We start from the raw sequence: 8,585 nt of genomic DNA, 5'->3' as shown, positions 1-8,585 counted from the left end.
GTAGTGCTCGCTCATCACTAGTTACGAGTACTGAGCACCCGAGCATGGTAGTGCTCGCTCATCACTAGTTGTGAGTACAGAACACTTGAGCATGGTAGTGCCCGCTCATCACTAGTTACGAGTACAGAGCACTCGAGCATGGTAGTGCCCGCTCATCACTAGTTACGAGTACAGAGCACTCGAGCATGGTAGTGCCCGCTCATCACTAGTTACGAGTACAGAGCACTCGAGCATGGTAGTGCCTGCTCATCACTAGTTATGAGTACGGAGCACTCGAGCATGATAGTGCCTGCTCATCACTAGTTATGAGTACTGAGCACCCGAGCATGGTAGTGCCTGCTCATCACTAGTTACGAGTACAGAGCACTCGAGCATGGTAGTGCCCGCTCATCACTAGTTACGAGTACAGAGCACTCGAGCATGGTAGTGCCCGCTCATCACTAGTTACGAGTACAGAGCACTCGAGCATGGTAGTGTCCGCTCATCACTAGTTATGAGTACAGAGCACTCGAGCATGGTAGTGCCTGCTCATCACTAGTTATGAGTACAGAGCACTCGAGCATGGTAGTGCCCGCTCATCACTAGTTACGAGTACAGAGCACCCGAGCATTATAGTGTCTGCTTATCACTAGTGAAAACTTCTGTTAACCAGACAACACCTTTTAACAATTTCCTGTTTCATCCGTAACACTAGGGTCCATCCTAAAGCAGATTCTCTTCTTTTTGCCTTCTACATCACTTCAAGGTGTCACACAGCAGCCAGTACTCTGCAGACAGCCTGGCAAGATGACCATGGAGCATGTCATATAACTTTACTGCATGAAATAGGAAATTGCTTTTCACAAAAAGTTAAAATATTTTGCAAAATCCACACAATATGTGAGGATATCCTTCCTTACATAGTTACACAGGTTGTAAGAAGACATTAGGTCCATCACGTTCAACCTTCGGTGTCAAGTATATCCCGTCTGTAGGGCCGCTTTCACAAGTCCGATTTCTTTTATTTTGGCATATAGGAAAAACAGAGCAATTTTTATCAGGGTTTTGGTTCTGATTTTCAAAAGTATTTGATCAGTTTCGGATTCGATTTTTATCAGTTTTTCCGCTTTTTACCATTAGAATTTAGCCAATTTTTTTCATCTGCCAAAAGAAAGTGATGAAGGTTTCTCCGGCTTTTCCTATCAGTCAATGATAATCGGGCAGCACCATGCAGCTAGGGTGGCATCCGCATGCTGTCCTTGTTTTCACAAACCCATAGACTTGAAATGGACTAAATGGCGTTATAATAATAAATAATAATAATAATAATAATAATAATAATAAAAAATTGGGTGATTTTTATCCAGGACCCAGATTAACATCAAACTTGACTCCATAATAAAGACATGTGATCAGCCCCGTAGACCACAATGGGCTCTATCCATGATGGGGTCCGTTTAGACAAACACTTATCCGGTCCATGCGGAAAAAGGTCTAACAGCGGCCATCTGAGCTCAGCCATAAACACGGATAAAACACGTCTGAGAAAATCAGACATGAGGAAGGAGCCTACCTGAGATGAAAAGAACCACCTTGTAAGAAATATAGTAAAAGCTGAATGATCATTACGGCTCATGGTTGGCAGCACGAAGTATATAAATATGGACTATTACATTTATATACTAATAGCCCCAAAAATGTATGAGTCAGCGATGAGAAAATACAGAGAAATCCAAATATATTATATGGTAACGTTCAGCCAAAGGACCCGGAATTATTAATTTCTTACTTTGAAGTTCTATCCTGGGACGGAGCCGTCCGGCATCTCCCATTTCTGTCACACTCCCTACAATCTAAGTGTCTTCAGCACACAAACCAATGCTGTGGTTACTTCACCACATCACAGGGTCATTAAACCGCTCTTCCCCGAACTCCCTCCTTTTACCATCATCCTCCTGGGTACCACACACAAAATCACAGAGCCGCAGTCAGACACAGCTCCGGGGGGCAAGAGGCGGAGCAGGAAAGGGTGCTGATTCTTTACCCGTATGCCCACCCCTCTCGCTGAGTTCACCTCACCTCACCTCCTTCCCCCCAATACCCTCTTCTTCAACCTCCTCCTCTATAAAAACTATTAAAGCATGATGGAAAATAATAAATGTCAGTGGAGACCCCTGCTGGTCATCCTGGGAATTGCACTGACTATCATTTTTTTTTTTGTACCAACACAGCTAAGGGTTAATTGGTAAAGGTGAGAAAAGTTAAGACAGTTTGCAAAATGCAATATAGCATAGAGGGTATGGGTAAAGGGATAATGTTTTATGTTCCCAATCCTAATCCAGTAGACCTGAAGGCGTCATTAACCCATTTGGGGCTGCGTTTGGTAATACAAGGGGCGACACACATTAGACCAAAGTTGATTGATGGTAAATAATCAATGAATGATTGATCGTTTGGTGAATGATTGTTCTCAAATACATAAGATATTGCAGTAAATTTGTCCGAAGTCCTAAAAAAAACCCCTAATAATAACATATGGTGACCTAAGAATTAGGTCAAATGGTAGCAATGGCGTGGGCACAAAGTGGCACCGGGTGCAGGGTGAGTGATCATGCATCTTACGGTACACATTGTTTGGACACAAAAACATTTCTGCATAAAATACTAAGAAATAGTAAATATTTATATAAATAAAATATATATTCAAAATAAAATAAATACAATATAACTTCAAAATAAATAAATAAATACATAAATAAATAAAGCAAAACTGAAACCCCCAAATTAGAATAAATAAAGGGGTAGAATAATAAAAGTTTAACTCTTTAATGATTTGATGAGCCTCCTGGCAAGGAAAGGGCACAAAGTGGCACCGGGTGCAGGGTGAGTGATCATGCATCTTACGGTACACATTGTCTGGACACAAAAACATTTATGCATAAAATACTAAGAAATAGTAAATATTTATATAAATAAAATATATATTCAAAATAAAATAAATACAATATAACTTCAAAATAAATAAATAAATACATAAATAAATAAATAAAGCAAAACTGAAACCCCCAAATTAGAATAAATAAAGGGGTAGAATAATAAAAGTTTAACTCTTTAATGATTTGATAAGTCTCCTGGCAAGGAAAGGGCACAAAGTGGCACCGGGTGCAGGGTGAGTGATCATGCATCTTACGGTACACATTGTCTGGACACAAAAACATTTATGCATAAAATACTAAGAAATAGTAAATATTTATATAAATAAAATATATATTCAAAATAAAATAAATACAATATAACTTCAAAATAAATAAATAAATACATAAATAAATAAATAAATAAAGCAAAACTGAAACCCCCAAATTAGAATAAATAAAGGGGTCTAATAATAAAAGTTTAACTCTTTAATGATTTGATGAGCCTCCTGGCAAGGAAAGGGTGCAAATCGAAAAGGGTTAATTAAAATGTAAAACTTCCTTGTGTCTATGAATAGGAAAATCTCTGCTCCTACAAGAGGCTTATAGGCCAATACAAGGTGACCAGACAACTGCAGAGGTCAGGGCCAGGGGCCACAAGGAGGAGGCAGAGACCAGGAGCATCCTAGGGGGTAGCAAAGGAGGAAAAGGAGCCGAAATGGAGAAACTGAAGGAATAGGAGGAGGAAGGAAGGAGCAAGAAAAGGCTGGGAAGACTAGTGGTAAAAAGGAAGAAACAAGGAGCAGAAGGGGGATCCGGAGAGTCCCGAGAAATCAGATAAGATTGTAGGAGGTCTCCAGACAGGAGCTGACAGCCGTGACCTCTGCCCTTCCGCAGCCAAACAAAAAGCCAACGTGTCAGTGGAGGCTGCCCGAGGAGCAGGAGGCACCGAGGACAGAGGACCAGGGGGCACCGAGGAGCAGGGGGCACTGAGGAGCAGGGGGCACCGAGGACAGAGGACCAGGGGGCACCGAGGAGCAGGGGGCACTGAGGAGCAGGGGGCACCGAGGACCAGGGGGCACCGAGGAGCAGGGGGCACTGAGGACCAGGGGGCACCGAGGACCAGGGGGCACCGAGGACCAGGGGGCACCGAGGACCAGGGGGCACCGAGGACCAGGGGGCACCGAGGAGCAGGGGGCACTGAGGAGCAGGAGGCACCGAGGACAGAGGACCAGGGGGCACCGAGGAGCAGGGGGCACTGAGGAGCAGGGGGCACCGAGGACCAGGGGGCACCGAGGAGCAGGGGGCACTGAGGACCAGGGGGCACCGAGGACCAGGGGGCACTGAGGACCAGGGGGCACCGAGGACCAGGGGGCACTGAGGACCAGGGGGCACCGAGGACCAGGGGGCACCGAGGAGCAGGGGGCACCGAGGACCAGGGGGCACCGAGGACCAGGGGGCACCGAGGACCAGGGGGCACCGAGGAGCAGGGGGCACTGAGGAGCAGGAGGCACCGAGGACAGAGGACCAGGGGGCACCGAGGAGCAGGGGGCACTGAGGAGCAGGGGGCACCGAGGACCAGGGGGCACCGAGGAGCAGGGGGCACTGAGGACCAGGGGGCACCGAGGACCAGGGGGCACCGAGGAGCAGGGGGCACTGAGGAGCAGGGGGCACCGAGGACCAGGGGGCACCGAGGAGCAGGGGGCACTGAGGACCAGGGGGCACCGAGGACCAGGGGGCACCGAGGACCAGGGGGCACCGAGGAGCAGGGGGCACTGAGGAGCAGGGGGCACCGAGGACAAGGGGGCACCGAGGAGCAGGGGGCACTGAGGACCAGGGGGCACAGAGGAGCAGGGGGCACCGAGGAGCAGGGGGCACCGAGGAGCAGGGGGCAGCGAGGAGCAGGGGGCACCGAGGAGCAGGAGGCACCGAGGACCAGGGGGCAGCGAGGAGCAGGGGACAGCGAGGACCAGGGGGCAGCGAGGAGCAGGGGACAGCGAGGACCAGGAGGCACTGAGAACCAGGGGGCACCGAGGAGCAGGGGGCACCGAGGACTAGGAGGGACTGAGGACCAGGGGGCACTGAGAAGCAAGGGGCACCGAGGATCAGTAGGTACCGAGGAGCAGGAGGCACCGAGCACAGAGGGCATTGAGAACCAAGGGCACCGAGGACAGAGGGCACCAAGGACAGAGGGCACAGAGGATCAGAGGGCACCCAGGACCAGGGGCACGGAGGACAGAGGGCACAGAGGACCAAGGGGCAAGAACAAGGAAAAAGGGCACCAGCCGGGATCAATTAATGAAGGAAAAAACGTCTCGTAACTTCCTGAGATGAGAACTCTTCCCTCCTCCCTGAAAAGTTCCCTAAAAGTAACAATAGCCGTCCATCCCCCAGCATCACCTCAGTGGCCACTCACCTTGTCCACAAGTCCAGCCTCCCGCAGAGGCTACCTGGCCGGCGGAGTGTCCCTGCAGACAGTGTGTGCGTGTGTGTGTCACCCTGCAGACAGTGTGTGTCCGCCGTCACCCTGCAGACAGTGTGTGTCTGTGTGAGTGCTCTCGCCTCCTCTCTTACTTACACTACCAACTCATTACAATCTGCTATTCATAACCCGGGTCATGTGACTCCACTCACAAAATATAAAGCACATTTTTTTTCTCTCTTCACAAACCACAGAATGAATTTCAGTGGAAAGCATGGAAAATGTAACCCCCCCCCCCCCCTTCTGGCTGTGCCATTCCAGGCAATGTAATTTCAGTCATTATATGGCCATCCTCCTGGAGAGGCCTGGACAGCATTCCTGTGTACAGAAATCCATGTGCCGGAGCCTAATGTACATACAACTCTGCAGAGGAAACACATTCAGGGATTTTTCCAAACTTTAACACTTATTGAGGATTTTCCCTAACACTAAAAAGCTAGCAAGTCAAAGATAGTTTGGAAAAGTAATAAAACTATACGTTTTTCTATGAAAACTGGTTTACAATCAATATGGTTACAATTAGAGCATCAAATTGGGGTTGAACTTGTCACCCAACTTTCCAGAGATCCTGAGCGGCAGGCAGATCTGACTAGTTTTGCTGGTGTATGGAAACAAGGCATGTGCTGCTGTCTGGGACAGCAGAATTAGACATTCAGGACTAGGGATGCTCCTTAGGAAGATGCAGTGTTGGTCACCCAGCTTTCTGTGCACAGATATTACCCAGGTTTCGACAAAATATTATTTTTGGCTTCAAAAGATGCGCTAGGGCTTATTTTCAGGGGATGTCTTGTATTTTGGTGACAGTGATTGGGTCGCCGTTGATAAAAGAAATGAATATTCACCTCTTCCCCGCCCATAATCCTGCCCTCCCTCTGCCCCGGAAGTTTAAAGTCATATGTCGGTTAGTTAATGGAATGAATATTCACCCCTTCCCAACCATAATCCTGCCCTCCCTCTGCCCCGGAAGTTTAAAGTCATATGTCGGTTAGTTAATGGAATGAATATTCACCCCTCCCCAACCATAATCCTGCCCTCCCTCTGCCCCAGAAGTTTAAAGTCATATATCGGTTGGTTAATGGAATGAATATTCACCTCTTCTCCTCCCATAATCCTGCTCTCCCTCTGCCCCGGAAGTTTAAAGTCATATATCGGTTGATTAATGGAATGAATATTCACCTCTTCCCTGCCCATAATCCTGCCCTCCCTCTGCCCCGGAAGTTTAAAGTCATATGTCGGTTAGTTAATGGAATGAATATTCACCTCTTCTCCGCCCATAATCCTGCTCTCCCTCTGCCCCGGAAGTTTAAAGTCATATATCGGTTGGTTAATGGAATGAATATTCACCTCTTCCCTGCCCATAATCCTGCCCTCCCTCTGCCCCGGAAGTTTAAAGTCATATGTCGTTTAGTTAATGGAATGAATATTCACCTCTTCCCTGCCCATAATCCTGCCCTCCCTCTTCTAGCATCAGTGATTGGAAATTGTATTAATGAAATATTGAATGTTTACCCCCTTCCCTCTGTCCTGGAAGTTTAAAGTCATATGTCGGTTAGTTAATGGAATGAATTTTCACCCCTTCCCAACCATAATCCTGCCCTGCTTCTGCCCCAGAAGTTTAAAGTCATATGTCGTTTAATTAATGGAATGAATATTCACCTCTTCCCCTCCCATAATCCTGCCCTCCCTCTGCCCCAGAAGTTTAAAGTCATATGTCGGTTAGTTAATGGAATGAATATTCCCCTCTTCCCCTCCCATAATCCTGCCCTCCCTCTGCCCCGGAAGTTTAAAGTCATATCGGTTGGTTAATGGAATGAATATTCACCTCTTCCCCTCCCATAATCCTGCTCTCCCTCTGCCCTGGAAGTTTAAAGTCATATATCGGTTGGTTAATGGAATGAATATTCACCTCTTCCCCTCCCATAATCCTGCTCTCCCTCTGCCCCGGAAGTTTAAAGTCATATATCGGTTGGTTAATGGAATGAATATTCACCTCTTCCCCTCCCATAATCCTGCTCTCCCTCTGCCCCGGAAGTTTAAAGTCATATATCGGTTGGTTAATGGAATGAATATTCACCTCTTCTCCGCCCATAATCCTGCCCTCCCTTTGCCCCGGAAGTTTAAAGTCATATATCAGTTGGTTAATGGAATGAATATTCACCTCTTCTCCGCCCATAATCCTGCTCTCCATCTGCCCCGGAAGTTTGAAGTCATATATCGGTTGGTTAATGGAATGAATATTCACCTCTTCTCCGCCCATAATCCTGCCCTCCCTCTGCCCCGGAAGTTTAAAGTCATATATCGGTTGGTTAATGGAATGAATATTCACCTCTTCCCCTCCCATAATCCTGCTCTCCCTCTGCCCCGGAAGTTTAAAGTCATATATTGGTTGGTTAATGGAATGAATATTCACCTCTTCCCCTCCGATAATCCTGCCCTCCCTCTGCCCCGGAAGTTTAAAGTCATATGTCGGTTAGTTAATGGAATGAATATTCACCCCTCCCCAACCATAATCCTGCCCTCCCTCTGCCCCAGAAGTTTAAAGTCATATATCGGTTGGTTAATGGAATGAATATTCACCTCTTCTCCGCCCATAATCCTGCTCTCCCTCTGCCCCGGAAGTTTAAAGTCATATGTCGGTTAGTTAATGGAATGAATATTCACCCCTTCCCAACCATAATCCTGCCCTCCCTCTGCCCCGGAAGTTTAAAGTCATATGTCGGTTAGTTAATGGAATGAATATTCACCCCTCCCCAACCATAATCCTGCCCTCCCTCTGCCCCAGAAGTTTAAAGTCATATATCGGTTGGTTAATGGAATGAATATTCACCTCTTCTCCGCCCATAATCCTGCTCTCCCTCTGCCCCGGAAGTTTAAAGTCATATATCGGTTGATTAATGGAATGAATATTCACCTCTTCCCTACCCATAATCCTGCCCTCCCTCTGCCCCGGAAGTTTAAAGTCATATGTCGGTTAGTTAATGGAATGAATATTCACCCCTCCCCAACCATAATCCTGCTCTCCCTCTGCCCCGGAAGTTTAAAGTCATATATCGGTTGGTTAATGGAATGAATATTCACCTCTTCTCCGCCCATAATCCTGCTCTCCCTCTGCCCCGGAAGTTTAAAGTCATATATCGGTTGATTAATGGAATGAATATTCACCTCTTCCCCTCCGATAATCCTGCCCTCCCTCTGCCCCGGAAGTTTAAAGT

General features: G+C 47.2%; 1 protein-coding gene across 1 annotated transcript in view; it reads right to left on the bottom strand.

The window, feature by feature from the left end:
* The window catches only part of RARG (retinoic acid receptor gamma), a 315,309-nt gene extending 309,824 nt beyond the window's left edge, over nt 1-5,485 (bottom strand). Inside the window, exon 1 of the mRNA XM_075337219.1 lies at nt 5,308-5,485. The gene's annotated coding sequence lies outside the window, so the exon portion shown is untranslated. The remainder of the gene's footprint in view (nt 1-5,307) is intronic.
* Nucleotides 5,486-8,585: the final 3,100 nt, after the last annotated feature.

This window comes from Anomaloglossus baeobatrachus, chromosome 2, assembly GCF_048569485.1.
Source record: "Anomaloglossus baeobatrachus isolate aAnoBae1 chromosome 2, aAnoBae1.hap1, whole genome shotgun sequence".
Lineage (NCBI taxonomy): Eukaryota > Metazoa > Chordata > Amphibia > Anura > Aromobatidae > Anomaloglossus > Anomaloglossus baeobatrachus.
Note: the sequence above shows the minus strand (reverse complement) of the source record. Positions and strands in the feature narration are given on the sequence as shown.